At 46.0% G+C, this 19,003-nt stretch overlaps 2 pseudogenes; both read right to left on the reverse strand.

Moving 5' to 3' along the window:
- Nucleotides 1-277: 277 nt before the first annotated feature.
- LOC147822634 (protein YIPF5 pseudogene) lies at nt 278-1,240 on the reverse strand (annotated as a pseudogene).
- A 3,124-nt stretch (nt 1,241-4,364) lies between these two features.
- Nucleotides 4,365-5,242, reverse strand: LOC147822635 (calcineurin B homologous protein 1 pseudogene; annotated as a pseudogene).
- Between the last annotated feature and the right edge of the window lie 13,761 nt (nt 5,243-19,003).

Below are 19,003 nucleotides of genomic sequence, written 5' to 3' on the forward strand. Positions count from 1 at the left end.
TGGGATTTTTTTTTTTTTTTTTTGGCTTGAGTGTTCCCTAACTTGAGAACATAGACAACTTCCTTTCCTAATTCCTAGGAAAAACATTTCTGCAATAAGTGTTATGTCTGCTTTACTATAATTGGGTTGTTTTTAAGAAAGATTACCAGCTTTGTGGTTGGTTTCCCACAGTTAATAAAAATCTTTCAAAAGCATCATAATATAATTCATAAGGAAAAAAGTTGTTTTTCAAAGGCTGCGGGAAAAGGAAAGAAACAGCACAAACACTTAAGGCTAGTCACACTGCAGATAAATCCAACATAGTATTCAAAAGTTCTATAAAAATGAACAAAAGATATGTGTTTACTTCCTTTGCTCCAATGTCCATCATAAATTTGCATGAGAGTTGCGCTGTAGCAGACCGCTGGTCCGATTTAAGAGTTCAAGGTCCTCTTTGTGTATCTGGCCCACTGATGTCCACATTCCAGATAAACTCCATTCAAAAGACCAAAATGAGGGCAAAGACTCCATGTAACAAAGCACGAGGATATGCTACTAAAAGTTGCTGTCTTTCCATGGCTAATGCAGAAATAAAAATCTTGGAAGCAGAAAAACGACACCATCCAATAAGCCCAGCAGTAAGAATGATTCCTAACATTCCTTGTAAAGAAAATATCACCACAAAGCTGGAAAGTGGGATCATGGGAAGAAGGCAATATCCAAGGACACTTGCCATACAACCAAATGAAACACCTGTCATACTCATTAAGTTTAATGAACAAAACATTCCTAGACATCCAATTGTATTGATCCCATACACATAGCCAGACTGGCTTTTGCCAGCCAGTAACAATGTGGCTCCAAAGGCAAGGCAAAAAACCAGCAGTCCTATCAAATCAGTTTCATTCATGATGCTGCCATCTACTTCTTTTAATGGATGTGGCACTGTTAGTGGTTTTTGCCAGATGTGGTCAAAATTGATACCTAACTCTTCTAATAAAGGTAGCTCGTCCTCAAAGCTGTTTCCATAGAATGGTTGAGGTGTAGCTGGAGTATATGCCTGAGCTGGCTGGAAAGTTTGCCCAGTGTATGGCTGCTACGGCTGCATCATGTCTGGAGGGACAAATTGGCCTTGCTGTGAGTAGTCGTAGCCAGCATACTGTTATAGGGTCCTCCACTTCCACCACAATCATAGGATTGTTGAGACTGGTCATCAATGCTGTAACTTGTCTGGTAGAAATCCATGTTTACCTTATCAAAACCTGACATCTCAAAAGATCTTGAAACAGAGCTTTACACAGCTGGCGCAAGTGCTGCCTTGCAAAATAAAGCTCCAAGCAAAAGGTGGAGGGAGCAGTGGCGGCGGCAGCCATAGCACCGGTGGCCCCAAATAACCCCCAAATTCAACTCCAAAACGTACATCAGCCGGTCACTACATGTCACAGGGCTAAAGAAAAGCGCTGGTGGAAATGTTAAATAATGCGGCCTCTATGGGGAAAAAGTACAACAGTTGCAAAAAAAAATTAGAAATAGAATTATCATACAATGCAATAATTCTTAGATATATACCCAAATAACCACAGGCAGGCTCTCAAAGAGAATTGGTACAGCTGTGTTCTTAGCAGCATTATTCACAATAGCCAAAAGCTACCCAAGTATCCATCAGTGGATGAATGAGTAAACAAAATGTGGTATTACATACAGTGGAATATGATTCAGCCTTGAAAAGGAAGGACATTCGGACACACACTATGACATGGGTGAACTTTGGGAGCATCATGCTAAGTCAAATATGCCTGAAGGATAAATACTATATGATTCCACTTCTACAAAGTCCCTAGAGTACTCTGTTTCTAGAGACAGAGAATATAATGGTGGTTGCCAGGGACTGGAGGAAGGAGGGTGAGGAGCTGTTGCTGAATGGATACAGAATTTCAGTCTTCCAAGATAAGAGCTCTTATCTTGTGTGAGTATACAGCACACCAGCAAACTGTGAACCTTGAAACACTACAATGCCAGATCTCACATTATGTGTGTGTTACCACAATTAAATATTTTCAAAGAATGAATTTTTAAGAGTGAAGTGATGGAGGGATAGATATCATGCTAACATCAATCAAAAGTATATTAATTTCAAGGGCTGGGGATTTAGCTCAGTGGTGCCGCCACCTGCCTCGAAAGCACAAGGTCCCAAGTTTGATCTCCGGTACAAAAAAAAAAGTATATTCATTTCAAATGAAGCACACTTCAGAGCTAGGGAATGACAAAAAAATAAAGAGATTACATGATGATAGTCAATTCTCTATGAAATATTACAATCTTAAGTGTGCATAACCTAACCACAGTACAAAACTATGTGAGACAAAAACTAATCAAACTTCAAGGAGAAACAGATAAGCCCACTATTATAACTGGAAACTTCAATATCCCTCTGCAGCACGGACAGTGGACAGATCCAGACAGATAGTAGTGGACAGATCTAGAAAGCAGCATATCAGAGAAGACAACTGAAGAGTGCCATATATTAACTAGGTCTAATTAATGTCTGCAGAATAATTCATCCAACAAAAAGGAGACTGCACATTTTTCTCAATCTCTTTTGTTGTTGTTGTTGTTGTTGTTGTTGTTGTTTTAACCATAAGTATGTACTGATGGATTGGAGAATATAATTTTAATGGGACAGTAAAGCACAACTGTAGATTAAACAGTCTGCTATAGAGCCGGGGAGGGAGATCATAATCTTAGAAACTTTAAATGTAAAAAAGGACCCTGGAACTGCGTCTCTAGCAGGTCAACATCAGACAGTTCTTCCTGTCATATATAATTTCTGTGTTACTTCACTTTGATCACAAAGTCAGGCTGAAGGGGCCGGGGATTTAGCTCAGTGGTTCCGGCGCCTGCCTCGCAAGCACAAAGTCCCAAGTTCAATCCCTGGTACCGAAAAAACCAAAAAAAAAAAAAAAGAACAAAGTCAGGCTGATACCTCCTAGAGTCCCTCATGCATTTATACTTTGGCCATCCAACCTGGCCACTCCCCCATGCCCCACCCTTATCCATCCCTTTGCACTGGTATCTTTTTTAGCAACTCCCTTCCTAAAGAAACATCTGCACATCTTGGACAGCCTTCTGTAGCAAGGAAATAAGTAAGCAATGAGTCAAAGACAGTTAGCCAGGGGCAGATGTATGGATGAATGGATTCCCAGCCAGAAGATGCCAGCGGCCCCATTCAGGAGGTCTATACTGAGCCGGCTTTGGCAGATAAGCTGCTCTGGCTCACTCAGTGTCCTGTAACGCAACCTCAGGCTGTGCCATCAGTGCCAGACCCCTGTTTCCAAGGGATTAGCAGCGGTCCACACAAGGATCTAGGACGGTCACGTAACCAGGCAGCTGAGACAACAATACCTTCAATGTTTCCAACCTGTATTAGAGGCTGGCTGTGGCTTCCAGCATTAACAGCTGCCAAGTGTAAAATGTATAAAGAATTTTGTGCAAAACTTCAGGACACGGATGACAGTCTTTAATTCTCTCAAGCTGGGTTGAGTTAAACACTTCTGAAACACTAGTTGCTCTACTTGGAAAGGTGAAGGGAGAAAACTTCTGGTGCTCATCACACCAAGGATACCCCAGGTTGTGTGAGTGCAGGGGGCGCAGGGGGCTCCCAGCCTCCCTGTTCAAAACCCCATAAGAAGGTCCAGGGAGCATTCTCTGAGTGACCATTCTGGTGGCAATGGTGTCCAAAGCTAAGCAAACCTGCAGGCCTGTGACTGTTTTCTGAGTAATCATGGCACTCACAGAGAAGCCATGCAGGTACAAAGGCTGAGACTCAGAACCCAGAGCTACAGAGACCTGGGGGCCACCTAGAACACTTGCTCACCAAGGCGACCTTTCAAGGACATCGCCACTCAGTAGCCCTTTGATGACAGAACAGGTGTTGGCTCCCGAAAAGCTCCTAGCAAGACAGCATCCCAGAGGCCCACTTACAGGTGAAGGCAGATCAAAACCGCCAGATCTCTGAACCATGCTGCCAACTCTGAAATAGATTTACTGGGTATAGCTTGGGGTGCCAAGCAAAACAGAGGGAATCTTGAGGTTTAGTAAAAGCCAAGGAGGCTGAGAGAACAAGTGGACAGTAGGCCAAGTGACAGGAAAAGTAGGAGCAAAGGATGTAGAAGAGGATGCAGGAACGTCTAAATCCTTGCTGGAGGGAGGGCAGTGTGGCCACATCTCTACCCAGGGAGAGCATGGCCAGCCAGTCTGGCATGATTCCCTCTCTCTTCCTCAGGCAGGTTGGATGTATGGTGTTTAGCAGCAGAACAGAGGAAGATGGTATTGAGAAATGCAGAGCTGAGGGTGGCTACCAAACAGAAAGAGACTGCGAGTGCCATTCTGCGCAGCCCTGTTTACACCACACAGGGGGTTTGGATGGACAGAGCATGTTTGGGGCTGTTGTGCAAAGAGAAGCGGAAGAGTGGTGGAGAGGTAGGGCTGGTGGACAGGAGGACTCTTTAAGTCCCAGTTCTTAAATACCAGACAGTGGGGAATGGTTCGGTCTCTGTCCTTTAGTGAAGAAACCGGATGCTCATTTTCTATTCTACGTCCACCTGCTCCAAAGCCTTAACAAATTCTGTGACAGATACAGCCCTGTCCACGTCCTGATCAGCCTCGTGGACAGTCCTGTGCACCATGCCACCCGGCTGTTCCTCCAAGATGTCTGCTCCGATCAACATGTGTGGCACCTATAACCGCTCATCGCGGAGATCTTGTGATCTTTATCCAAACTGCAGCTTGTGGCTTCAGCTATTGGGTCCTTCTGGTCCATTCAAATGTTTGATCTTTGTGTTATCTTCGATGGGCTGGAAATGAACCATTCTTCGTGAATCCAAGGAAATTTACTGCCCTCTCTCCAAAGAAGAAAGAAGATCCAGCTCCCCAGTGGGTTGATGGAAAGTTCTGGAGTCCTAGAAGACTTCCATTCACCCCTTTGCCCAGACTGGTGAATCGGCTGGAGAGGTGAGGGATCTGACCACGAGAAAAGCTGGCCTCCTTGATCTCTTTGAGCTCTTCTTTGTCCCGCATTGACTGGAGGCCCAGACCCCATTACCTTGTACGAGGAGGGAGGTCGGGAAGAAAAGGCTAGAGGTCCAGAAGTGAGAAGGAAGCATTTCCATGTGGACCACAGAGGGAACCTAAAGGTGGCCATTTTTCTCAGTCTCACATGAAACATTCACTAAAATGGAATGTATTCCACACCATAAAAACATACTTAAGTCAAAATAATGAAAATTATACAAAGTATGTTCGCAGACCATAATAAAATTAAAGTAGAAATCAATAGCAGTAAGATAGCTGAAAACTCCCAAATAACACAAAACAAGACATTTCAAAAGAACACATAGAATCAGACGTAGTGGTGAATGCCTGCAATCCCAGAATTCAGGAGGCTGAGGCAAGAGAATGATCTTGAGTTTGAGGCCAGCCTGGGCTACATAGTGAGTTCAAGGCCAGTCCAAACTACATAAGCAAGATTCTGTCTCAAAAGAACAAACAAACAAAAAACACACAGAAAAGTATGAAGATGTGTTATGTAATATACCAACTCCTCACAATGAATATAATCACTGTGTACTGCAAACATGTACTAACTTTTTTTATTTTAAAAAAATAACACATAGGGCCGGAGATTTAGCTCAGTGGTTCCGCCGCCTGCTTCGCAAGTGCAAGGACCCGAGTTCGATCCCCGGTACCAAAAAAAAAAATAACATATAGGTCAAAGTTGTCTCAAAAGAAATTTTAAAATTTATTAAGCTCAATAAAAATGAAAATGCAACTGTCAAAATTTGTGAGATGCCTTGACTCGCAAGCACAAGGTCCTGAGTTCAATCCCTGATACCGCAAAAAAACAATTGTGAGATGCAGCAGATGAAGTACTTAGAGGGAAATTTATAGCACTGACCACGTATATTTGAAAAAAGAAAGGCCTAAAGTCAATCGTCTAAGCTTTCCTTAGTGAACTACAGAAAGAAGAACAAATTAATCCACAGAAAGCAGAAGAAAAGAAATAATAAAAAATCAGAGCAGAAATCAATAATACTGAAAACAGAAAGCCGAAAGTTGGTTGTTTGAAATGATCAATAAAATCAATAGCCCTCTAGCCAGGTGAAAAGCAAGAGAGGATACAAAGTACTCAGATAAAAAATGAAGGAGAGGCTCCTTGGGCTCTAAACTGATAATAAAGGAACTTCATGCACAACTCTATGCACACAGATACAATAATCTAAAACGAAATGGATTGATTTCTTGAAAGCCACAGTCTACCAAAACTCACAGAAAGAGAAACAGATGATCTGGATTTGTCTCCATCTATTAAAGAAATTGAATCAATAATTAATAATGTTCTAAAACAGAAAGCGCAGCTCCAGATGGTTGCACAAACATTTAAGGAAGAAATTATGCCAGTTCTCTGCAATCTCTTGCAAAAAATAGAAGCAAAGAGATACTTTCTAACTTGTTTTATGAAACCAACAACTACCCTAATACCAAAGCAAAAGACACTGCAAGAAAGGAAAACTACAGGCCAATCTCTCTCATAAACACAGATGCAAAAATCCTCACCAAAACATTACCAAACCAAATCCAACCACATATAAAAAGTAATTATACATCATGACTGCTATGTAAATACAGTTCTTCCCCACCAACACTCATGTTGAGCTTAATCCCCAAAGTGACCAAGCTGGGATCAGCTTTGAAAGCTATTAAGGCCTTTAAACAGGCTTAGTGCTCACAGAGTGTGTTAGGTCCCGCAAGAGCAGATTACTGCCCACAAGATCAGGTTGTTTTAAAAAAGCAAGGCTGGCCCCTCCCTGGCCTCATTTCCTGTCTCATCATGTGATGTCATATGCCATCTTGTAATATGGCCATGGGCCCTGTCAGTACCATGAACTTTCCATCCACAAGAGTCAGGAGCAAAATAAACCTTTTTTCTTTATACATTACCTAGCATCAGGTATTTTGTTATAGTAACACAAAACAGACTAAGACAGAAAAATTGGTACCAGGAGTGAAGCATTGCTCTTATAACATCTGAAAATGTGGAAGCAACTTTGGAACCAGTTATGGTAAGAAGATGAGAGTGTGGAGGAGCAGGCTAGGGAGGGAAAAAAAGCTCTACTGTAAACAGAGCAATGGTGTGGCCACTTGGAAGACAGTTTGGCACTTTCTTATGAAAGTAAATGTACTCTTACCATATGTACAATCCAGCAGGTGTGCTTCTTGATGTTCATCCAAATGAGATAAAAACTTAGAACTACACAAACACCTGTACACATAAATGTTCATATCAGCTTCATTTATAATCACTTAAACTTGGAAGCAAACAAGATGTCCTTCAGCAGGTGACTAGATAAACTATGTGCTATGGTTTAGACCAAAATGGCCCCTAAGGCCTCACGTGTTTGGAAGGTGATTGTATTTTAGGGGCTTATAGCTGACTTGCTGTTAGGAGGTGGGGTTTGGTCCAAAGAGCAGGGTCACAGGGGTCATGATCCAGAAGAGTTTATCTCCCTTCCTGCTTCCTCCCTTTACTCTGTTTCCTTGCCACCATAAGGTGAGCAGCTTTCCTCCGCCAGACCCTTCCACGAGGCTTCTTCTGCCTGGGGATGGCTCAGTATGGACTGAAACTTCTAAAAACTGAGCCAAAATAAACCTCTCCTCCTTTAAGTTGAGGGTGTTGGGTATTTTGTCTCAGAGACAAAGAAAGTGACTAAGACACTGTAGTACATACTGGCATTGGAATAGTATTCAGCACTAAAAAGAAATGAGCTACCTGGCAATGAAAAGACATGGAGGAATCTTAAATGCATTCGGGAGAGAAGCCAGTCTGAAAAGGCCCAGATTCTAAAAGAGGTAAACATCCCAGTCTGAGACAGGAACATGGCAAGCCCTTGACTCCCTTATGGAGCTGCACCAGAAGGGTCACATGACTTCTTGGGGTTTGGAGGGACGAATTGCAGAGGATGAGGCTGGATTAAGCTCCCACCCACCCCAATCCTTCTCAAACAAACCTTGCATTTAAATGATTTTCTTTTTTTTCCTTTTGCTTCAAGTAACAGAATATGGAACTCAAAAGGACTTAAACAAAGGGTTGTTGCTCCCCATGAGAAGTTCAAATTTAGGACCAATCCAGGGTTATTTCTGCAGATCAGTGATGTCATTAGGGACCTGGCACTTTCCACTCTCCTTTCTGCCATACTTGGGAGTTGGCAGTATGATCAGTGTCCCCCAAAGACCCATGTGTTGAAGGTTTGGTCCCACACAGCAACGTCCAGAAGTGAGGCTTTGGGGAGGTGATTGGATGATGAGGCTACGATCTCATTGATGAATTAATCCATTAATAGATGCATAATTTGATGGGCTATTGGGAGATGGTGCAAACTGTGGAAGGTGGTGTCCAGTTGGAGGCAGTGGGTACTTGAGTCTCTCTTTCTCTTCTCTTTCCCTGCCTTGGGCTCCTCCTCATCAACAACCCTCTTCCTCCTCCTTAGCACTAACCACCATCCTGTTTTATATCATCATCTTTCCTTACTTTTCTTTTTTCTTTTTTTTTCTTCTCTTTTGGTTTTATTGAGGTAAAATTGATACATTAAAATCACACCTATTTAATGTATTCCTTAATGCATCTGGAGATATAAATAAACCCATGATTATCACCACTTCAATCAAGGTACTAAACATAACCTCCAAAAATTTGTGTTCTTTCATGAGCGTTGGGGCTTTTTGTTTGTCTGGGTGTTGTTGTTTAGTTTTGTTTTGGAAGAATACTGTGTTGGTCAGCTTTAACACTAAAGATAAATGGTTTATTTAGCTCACAATTTTGGGAGGTTCAAAGCCCAAACAGTAGAGTACAAGCTTGGTGAGAGCCATGCCTTCACTTCAGCACCTCATGGCATGGATGGGAACACGCTGGAGAAAAACATTCACATCTCCAATTGGAGCAGAGCAAGGAGGAGGAAGAGAATGAGGTGCCACAATTCCCCGAGAGGGCACACTTACAGTGACCTAAGAGCCCCCCGCTAAGCCACACCCCTTAATGGTTCACAGGACCCCACAATACTGCCACCCTGGGGTCTAAGCTTTTCCATATGGACTGTTGGGAAAGACACAAATTACACACAAAATATAACAAACACTTAACGTGAGATGTATCCTCTTAACGTACTTTGAAGTGCACAAGCCCTTATTAACTACAGATTCTATCTTGTACAGCAGATCTCTAGAGATTATTCATCTTGCATAATAGAAGGTACACTCTTTGAAGAACAATTTCCCACTTTCATTTCCCCTCCCAGACCTCCAGCCTCTGGCGATCACCCTTCTATTCTGGATTCTGTGAGTTTGACTCTTTTAGTTACCTCATCTAAGTGGAAGCCTGCAGTCCTTGCCCCTATATGACTAGCTTATTTCATTTAGCATAAGTTCTTCTAGGTACATCCATGCTATTAAAAATGGCAAGACAGGGCTGGGGATTTAACTCAGTGGTTTTGCTGCCTGCTGCACAACCACAAGGATCCAAGTTCGATCCCTGGTACCAAAAAAAAACTGGCACGATATCATTCTTTAGTACTCACATTATATCACATTTTCTACATTCATCTGTCAAAAGACATTTTTTCTTGCTTCTCTTTACAATTTCACCATCTATATGTGCATTCTTCAATGTTATTGCTTTGTTTTACCTTTCCTTAAGCTTTGCATCCATTGAATCACATCATATATATTCTGTATGTTACCACTCAGTCTCATCATTACATATGATGAGATACATAAGATTACATACATGTTCTTGAACAGAGCAGTGGTTTATTCTTTTTCACTCCATTGTAAGAATATACCACAATGCACTTGTCCATCCTCTTGCTGATGGACACTGTGATAGCCTCATTAGGAACATTCCTACACACACACGTTTCTCTGAGACACATATGCAGGAGCAGACTTGCTGGGTTGTGGAATATGTGCTGGTCCAACTCTAACACTGGCTTGTACAACTACCAACCTCCAGCACCTAGGAGGGACTCCTTTGCTCCTCGTCTTTGCCGACACTTGATATTTATGAGGTTAATCATTTTAAGTCACTCTCCCGCTTCAATCCATTTTACTTGGAATGAAATCCAAATTTTTCATGCTGGGCCTCTGGGGCCCTGGCTCCCTCTGTTCCCCTCTGTCTGTCCCCACTGGAGGGGACACTCACCACCTGCTATGCTCGAGACACACTGGCCTTGATTCTCTCCCAGAAGGACTAAGCCCAAATTGGCATCTGGACGGGAATAGAAATAGACGGAGCTGGAGCCGGGGCCAGTCCAGTCTCAAGGTCACTCCGTGAACTTGCAGGAATGTCTACCAGGTCCGAACTCCAGGGACAGCGCTCCCTGCCACTCAGAGGCTCAGGTGTCCGAGCTCCTTGCAGGAAGCAACTCCCTGGCCCAGGCTCTGTAAATCTCTGGGTCTTATGAGGTTTCCTTACTGCATGGCCCCTAAACCTAAGTCAACCACATCACCAGTAACAAAGGCCAGCTCCAGTTCTGAAGCTGTAGGAAAATCTGCTTGTCTGGGCGAAGAAAAGAGCAACAGGGGCTGCTGGAACACATTGATGGGGCCCGAGTGAAAAAGAGAAAATGAACAAATGCGCCAGTGAGGACATTTTGAAAGAGGAACCAAAATCGAGCAAACTCCACCAACCAGTCTTTGAGAATATGTCAGCATCGTCTGCCAAGATCCCAGGTTCCTGGGAAATGGCATCAACCGTCTGGAAGGTCCACATTTCCTGGAGAGAAAGAGCAAGACACGTGGCAATTTTCAACCAGGATTGAAATGGCAAATATTAAATTGGGTTAATACTTAGATTTCATCTTACTGATAACTTGACTTCAGAATATATGGTGTGATCAAAAAATACAATTAGTGTTTAATTTTTTTAATTTATTACAGTTAAAGTCTCACTGACATTAATCCCCAAGACCCTCCCCCTCACTTCAAGCACACTTATCCCATCATTCTTGCAGCTTTCTGAAGTAGCTCTGGAAGTCCTCTTTCACGAGTGTCGTTAGTTGTTCTGTCCTGGCTGCCTCAATGTCCTGAACTGACTCAAAGCATTTACCTTTTGGGCCAGGGATTTAGCTCAGTGATTCCACCGCCTGCCTCGAAAGCACAAGGACCTGAGTTCGATCCCCAGTACCAAAACAAATTAAAATAATAATAATAATAATAATAGGAAAGCATTTACCTTTCACAGTCATTTTGATTCTGGAGAAAGAGACAGAAGTCTCATGGAGACAGATCTGATGAATAAGGTGGATGAGGACACATAATCATGCTGTTATGAGCCTGCCTTTCCATTGGATGGCACTCAATAGCGGCATTCACGGTATTTTGATCACACCTCATAAAGACACCCACGAAAGAGGACTTCCAGAACTGGCAAGAACAATGGGATCAGTGTGTTTCGAGTGAGGGGGAGGATTTTCAGGGGCATTCAGAGCAATATGTCTTTTCCTGTGTAATTTCTTTAATATAAACATTCACTATTTTGATTGCACCTGATGGAGTTGTCTGCACAGGATTTCATCTGATAAAAAGTGGTGAGCTATCCTCAAAGTCAACTGAAGTTCATGGAAATTTGGGAAGGACTTGGCCAGACTTCCATCGGAGGCTGAAGCAGGAAGCTGTTTTTCCTGGTGCCCTGACCCCAGTGAAGCAGATGCAAGAGTCAGGACAGGCCACCAGAGATGACACCAGCTAAAGCCACCGGAGAACTGATTTTATGGAAGGTGTGACAGATTATATTTTCCAAAGGGAGCCCCAATGATCCCACCCATCTCACATGCTTAATGCTCTCCCTTCAAGAAATGGAATCTTGGGCTGGGGATTTAGCTCAGTGGTTCAGCTGCCTGCCTTGAAAGTGCAAGGTCCCGAGTTGGATCCCTGATACCAAAAAAAAAAAACAATTCAAGAAATGGAACCTAAGTGCCTTCCACTTGAGTCTCAGCAGGCATGGCTGTTTGTGCCCAATCGACTTTGGAGAAGTAAGTGACTCTTGGGACAGACTTTCCAAGCCTCAGTCTGAAAAAGCCATGCAGCTTCCTCCTGGCTTTCCTAGAATACTCATTGTTGGGAAAACTAGAAACCAACTACAGATACCTGGCACACTGGAGAGTCCTCACGTAGCAGCCGACTACCAGTTGGCGTCACAGCCAAGGGGTGCGCCATCTTGGAAAGCTGGAGCACTTGAGCCTTCCATGACCGCATTCCCAGCCAGCACCAACCTCAGCCCTGGAGGAGACCCCAAACCAGAGCTATGCAGCTGGGCCCTCTCCCAACTCCTCACCTCCAAACCAGTGAGCAAAATGAGAGCATTGCCTTAAGCTGCTAGATGTAGGGGTGATTTATTATGCAGTAATAATAACCAAGACCAGAGGCAGGGGTACTGGGCATGGCAGCCTGGAGGGCACTAAAAAGGAGGTGAAGATGAAGGAAAAGAAGACAGAGATAACAAGGGAAGAGAGGGGAAGATCCATAAAACATTGGTGGAGGCCAACCTTCCTTCCATAATATCCTTTCAAATTCTGTCTGGGCCCCAGGAGGAGGGGTGTGTGTCCTTTTCTCTTATATTTAGTCACCTGGTACTCACGGGCTGGTTTTTGGTTTTTTTTGGTACCGGGGATCGAACTCGGGACCTTGCACTTGTGAGGCAGGCAGCGGCACCACTGAGCCAAATCCCAAGCCCTCTCTCCATATTTTTGAGACAGGATTTCACCACACAGTCTCAGCCAGACTTGAACTCATCACATAGCCGTAGCTGGCCTTGAACTTTCAATCTTCCTGCCTCAGCCATCCAAGTGCCGGTATTACAGATATGTGCCACTATGCCTGGCTCCCAAGTCATTTTTTTAATTCTTTCCTTTTTCAATAAAAAAATATACAAAGTCCACACTTTATGGGGAGGACAACTGTCCACTCCCCTGACCCCCTGCTGGTATCTGGAAGCCACCAGGCCCCAGTGTGGCCACAGACAGGAGTCCAGTTTTTTCCCTTTTCCCAGCTTCTGTATCTATGTGAATTTGGACATGCATAGGCCAACACGCATATTGCTCCTCTCTGCATGAAATCAGAAACAAAAACAAGAAACTGAGATTACAGAAAATCCAAGAAGAGTAACTTTCAGATCCCCCACAAGGAAGGTAATCACTATGTACTGCAAACATACTAACAAGACATAACAATGGAAAAAAAAGAGTAAGTTTCACGTATTTAGGAGACCTAAGTGGGCACTGTGACAGCACAGTTTTTCCTGAGTGGTGTTTCAAAGGTCCCCTTGCAGTTTAAACTGTCACTTTAAAAATAAAATCCTTAGGGCTGCAGATTTAGCTCAGTGGTTCCACCGCCTGCCCCACAAGTGCAAGGACCCAAGTTCGATCTCCAGTACCAGAAGAAAAAAATCCTTAGCCGGGGGTGGTGGTGCACACCCGACATCCCAGCACTCTGAGAGACTGAGGCAGGAGGATTGCAACTTCAAGCCCAGCCTGGACAAGTTGGCAACTTAATGAGACCCTGTTTCAAAATAAAAAATAAAATTAAAAGGGCTGGAGATGTACTTCAGTGCAAAAGCCCTGGGTTCAATCCCCAGTATTGAAAAACACAAGGTCTAGCGATCTACTTACTGCACACCAGTGTGTACACAGTTAACAAACAATGCCGTGCTCTGCACTGAAATTGGGTGGGAGGCATAGCTCAGTGGTTAGTGCTTGCCTCGCCATGGGGTTCCATGGCCAGCACTGGGAAAAAGAAAAAAAGTAAAAAGTGTTAGGTGGGGTTTTTTATCCATGATATAAATAAGTAAACAAGCCATCCCGCACACGGAAATGCTAAGACCCCCATCACCAAATACAGTAGCTCTTAGGTGCTGTAATGGCTGGAAATCATCACCCTGTTTCCCGCCAGGTCTTTCTCTGTAAACTGTGTCCAAGGAGATAAAGAGGCTCTCAAAAGCAAGGAGCCAGTGTCTGAAGGAAGAATTTGGGTGAAGAGTACTTTTTCCTTGACTTAAGTGCCAGCTAGCAAGCAACAGCCAAAGCCAAATGGAATTTGTCCCAATGACAGACCTCTCTTGCCTGTAAAATACCATCATGCATCTATAAAGTGCTTTAAGAAGACATTACCTCGAGGAAGTGTTGAAAGCTGTAAAATCGAGTAGCTGAAGTTCAGCGCCACTTAACTCATTTTTAGAGATGTGCATTAAAACCCATTTGTTTAAGACTATTATGGGCTGAATTACATCTCCCCAAAATTGGTATCTTGAAGTCCTAAGCTCTGGTATCCTGAAATGTGACCATATTTGGCGATAAGGCTTTTGCAGAGGTAATTAAGTGAAAATAAGGTCATTAGGGCACACTCTAATCCAGTATGACTGGTGTAAGAATAAAAGAGGGAGACCTGGACACAGACAGGCAGAGGAGGAGTGTGTGCTGACACAAGCAAGAGCCAGCCATCAAGAACCCCAGGAGAGAGGAGTCCAGGGGAATCAACCTGCTAACACCTCGATCTCAGGCTTCTAACCTCAAGAAACAGAAATACAGCTGGGCGTGATGGTGCATCCTTGTAATCCCTGCACTCTGGGAGGCTGAGTCCAGAGGAAAAGAAGGAGGGGGAAGGGGAGGGGAAGGAGGAGGGGGAGGGGAAGGAAGGGGGGAGGGGAGGGGGAGGAGACAAAAATATATTTCTTTCTCTGAAGCTGCCAGGCCTCACTCTCCTGTGGCAGCCCTAATAAACTAATTTGAAGGCAAAGCCTTCCATGTACAAAATTTAATGAACAGATCTGTTCCACCAGAGGGAAGACAATGTAACAAAACCTACTTAAGTGGACAGAAAGGAATTTCTCTTGGAGGGTCCGGAATTTTAGAAATATTGGCAAGTTTTGGAGATAAAGGGAGTCATTTCTTGTCTCTCCAGTAAAGAAGTAAGAATTTGAAATACACCAGCAAGTCCACTCCTGCATAGGCCTCTCCCAGGGTTGGTCCCGCTCCTTGGGACACTTTCGGCTATTTACATGCAAATCAGTGTGGGCATCCCAGCACTCTAGGAAGATCAGAAGTTCACACTCAGCCTGGGCAACTTAGTGACTTAGTGAGACCCTGTCTCAAAAATGAAAAATTCAAAAAAAACCTAAGGTTGCAGCTCAGTGCAAAGGCCCTGGGTTCATTTCCCAGTACTACAAAAGTGAGAGAGACAGAGAAAATTAAAATTAAATAGAATTAAAATTCCATTTTTCAGTGGTATAGACTGAATCCTTGTGTTCCCCTAAAGTACATACGTCCAAATCCTAGCCCCCACTGCAGTGATATTTGGAGCTGGGATGCATTAGTCAGATTTCCATTACTATGAAAAAATACCTGAGATAATCACTTAAAAACAGAAAAGACCTACTTTGGCTCCTGATTTCATAGGTTTCCACTGTTGGCTCCATTGCCTCTGGGCCTGTGGTGAGGCAGCACAATGTGGCAGGGAGCACACAGTGGAGCAAAGCTGCTCACCTCCTGGTCATCAAGAAGAAAAAAGAGAGGAGGGGTGGATGTCTCCTACTATACTCCTCCAGTCCACACCCACAATGACCTAAGACCTACTACTAAGCCCCACCTCTTAAAGGTCCCACCACTTTCTTCTGCGAGCCAGAAAATGTCACCTTCTCCAGGCGCTGGTCTTTGGGCACCTTGACCTTGTACTTCTCAGCCTCTAGAACCATATGTGTTCTGTTTCAGCCCCCAGTCCTTGGTCATCTGTCATGGCAGCCTGGACTGGCTAAGATGCCAGTCACACTGCCACCCTTCAAGCCCTTGAGAAAGCCTGGGCCCTCTGTGCTCCAGGGGCCAGCCAAGGGACAGCACTGTCACAGGACAGTTCTGTCACTGCAGAAAATCTACCGGGCAGCCCCGCTCTTGGCATCCAAATGTGGGGGTCGTGGCAGCAGGAGCCTCTCAGAGTCAGTGAGAAAGAGAGAGGAGGAAGAATCTGTGAGCAACAGCAGTGTCGGTCACAGCCCCCTGTCGCTGAACGCTGGCTCTCTGCCAGGAATGGAGTCAGATGTGCTAGAAAGGTCCACCAGGTCTGCAGGGGAGACACCAGAACCCGTTATCAGAGAAGGAGCCCTAGCCAACTATGGTGGGCAGACCTGTAACCTCAGCAATCAGGAGGCTGAGGCAGGAGCTCACCACAAGTTCAAACCCAGCCTGGGCTATGCAATGTGAGATCCGGTCTCAAAAAAACAAAAATTTTCTTAGAAAGCAAAGGAATGTGAGTTTTCAGCACTGATGCCCCTAGCAAGTGGCCAGGGGAAGAGACAGTTCCTGGGTCAGGGCCTGGCAGGAGTTGGCAAGAATACCAGAGATGCAGCCAAGCTCCCGAGACCCAGTGGGGATCTACAGCACAAGGTGGTAAACTGAGGCAAGGGCTGCACCACAGGACTCAGGATGCTGGACAACGGGAGGGGACCCTCACATAGGTGAGCCACAGGGACCAGGGCTGCCCATGCCCACTGTGCCAGGCCTGAGGCCGTGAGACCAGTGCCAGCACCAGCTGCTGGAAGCACTGAGGCAACTGCTCCAGGCTCTACCCCTGCCAGGGTGGCCCTGGCGCCCCTGGGGGAGGCCTTGGTGACCCTGGCTGTGAAGGACCAAGGAGCTTTAGGATAACAGAATGGCCAGGGTGACAGGCACTGGGGACCTAGGGCAGCAATGCCTGGGCCCCACCTGAGCCATCCAGCCACCCTGGCCACTTCCAGGCTCCATGGTAGGCGTGTGACAGGCCCAGAGCAGTGCCCTCCTGGAGGGAGGACAGCACGGGCTGCACCTGGCTTCCATGGGCACCTGGATCCCTGATGGCAGAGCCTCTCTGCTCTGGACAGGAAGCCCCCAACCTTGGTGGGGAGAGACCCTGAGCTGTTACCCAAAACAGCCACTGGGCTGGAGGAGTGAAGAACAAACTGGTTCCCCCAGGGCACACACATGGCCTGCAGGGGTCAGCAGCTTAACCTTGCTGCTGCAGACAGCCCAAGCTGTGGCCCAGGAACCCGGCTTCTGCAGAGATAAAGATGAAAGGGGCGGGGGGGGGGGGGGGCGCTGAGTGATGGGGGTGGGTGCCACAGCCCTTTGGGACTGGCCCTCACCTGTTCCAGGGCCTGGGAAGCCCTGCACGAAGGCAGAGGCCCTCTGTGTGCCAGACAGATGCTGTCAAGGGGCTGCAAATCTGCCTGAGGTGTTGTGTCTGTTTTTAGAACTGGAACGTCACATCAGCAGAAGCGAGTGGCCAGAGCTGGGGGAGGGGGCATGGGCAAAGCCAAGGCAGATCCTGCCAGCTTCCCACACCCTGCTTACCAGCCCCTGACCAGCTCCAGGAGGCCCCTGGTCCCCTCTGGCAGGGTGGGGGCCCTGGGCTGTTCCTGCTGTGCGAATGATGAAATAGGAGCCCAGACTTCCGGGTTAGGCTGAGGGTGCCATTCCTGGGCTGGCCCCGACATCCACACAGAAGCATCCACAGCTATCACCTGAGGGCTTTTCTCCACCTTTCCAGCCCTCTCAGGGCTTAGGGCAGCCCAGGAGCAAGTGACAGGAATCAAGGGGGGCCACCCTGAGCCAATGACCATGACAACTGGCCAACAAATACCTGACAACCTTACCCACAGGTGGGCCAACTCTGGGACTCTGCAGTCTACACCATCTCCCAGAAGTCCCCAACAGTTTAAGTCCCAGTGGCAGCTGGCCGGGTGACAGCCCTTTATTGACTGCCTTACTGTCCTTGTCTGTCTCCCCCACTCCTCCCCCAAGTGTCTGGAATGCTTTGCACCTGAGTCCTAGGAGGGACCTCAAAGTAGGCAGAGGGAAAGAAGAGCAAGCTGAGGGCTGGTAGGGCTCCCCACCTAGGGTAGGATGATACAGGGGTGGGGTAAGTCCAGGCTCACCACTGGTGATAGGGATTAGATCACCATTGGATCTAAAATGTCCCCCAAAAGGCTCACATGTTCAGAGGTGGGCCTTCTGGAAGATGACTGGATCATGAAGGAGCTTACTTCACCCATGGATTAGTCTACTGATGGATTCATAAGTTGGCATTATTGGGGGTCTTCAGGGCACACTCTTGGAGACTATATGTCTGGTCCCTGCCCTTTGCTCCCTGATTATCTTTCTCTGTTTCCTGGCTGCCATGAGGTGAGCAGCTTCCCTCTACCGGGCCCTTCCACCGTGAGGTTTCCGCCTCACCACAGGTACAAAGCCATGGAGTCAGCTGACCATGGACTGAAACCCCTGAAACCATGAGCTAAAATGAACTTCTTTGTAATTCCAAGGTATTTTGTCCCAGTGAGGGGAAGTTGAGTAACTAGGGTGGGAGGGGGCCCACAGCCCAGCAGTGGCCTCTAGCAACAAAGCTGCTGGGGTTCTACCTTGGGCAGCCTGACCAGGTGAGAGTAGGACCTGAAGATACACAATCAGGGTCCAGCCCTGGGAGAGGGTCTGGCCAGACAGGCACCTGCGCCAGGGCTCAGCATTCATCAACACTGGAGCAAAAGCCCAGAACGGTCAACTCAGTACACACAGTAGGTCAGGGAGGCCAGGGCTGGACGATCCCAGGAGCCCGCCTGCAGTGGCCCAGGCTAGTGGATTCTGGACAGAGAGTCTCACCCAGACAAGGACAAGCATGATGAAGACCTGCACCCACACCTCCCTTCCTCCTAGCAGCAGCTAAGCACCGGACTCTGGCCACCACCAGTCTGCTCTATGTCATCTGTATTAGTTAGGCTGCTCTAGAGGAATAGAATCAATAGAAAACATGTATAACTATACAAGTGGATTTATTAGGTCACTTACAGGATTCAAAGCAGGAGAGTTCACAATGGCCGCCCGCCCACTGAAGAGTCAGAGGATCTCGACCCAAGAAGCAGGAAGCTCCAGAATAAGAGGGACCAAGGACGAAGAACCAGTCC

The sequence above is a fragment of the Heterocephalus glaber genome, unplaced genomic scaffold (assembly GCF_053883595.1).
Source record: "Heterocephalus glaber isolate CG9 unplaced genomic scaffold, H.glaber_assembly_v1.0 deba00001610, whole genome shotgun sequence".
Classification (NCBI taxonomy): Eukaryota; Metazoa; Chordata; class Mammalia; order Rodentia; family Bathyergidae; genus Heterocephalus; species Heterocephalus glaber.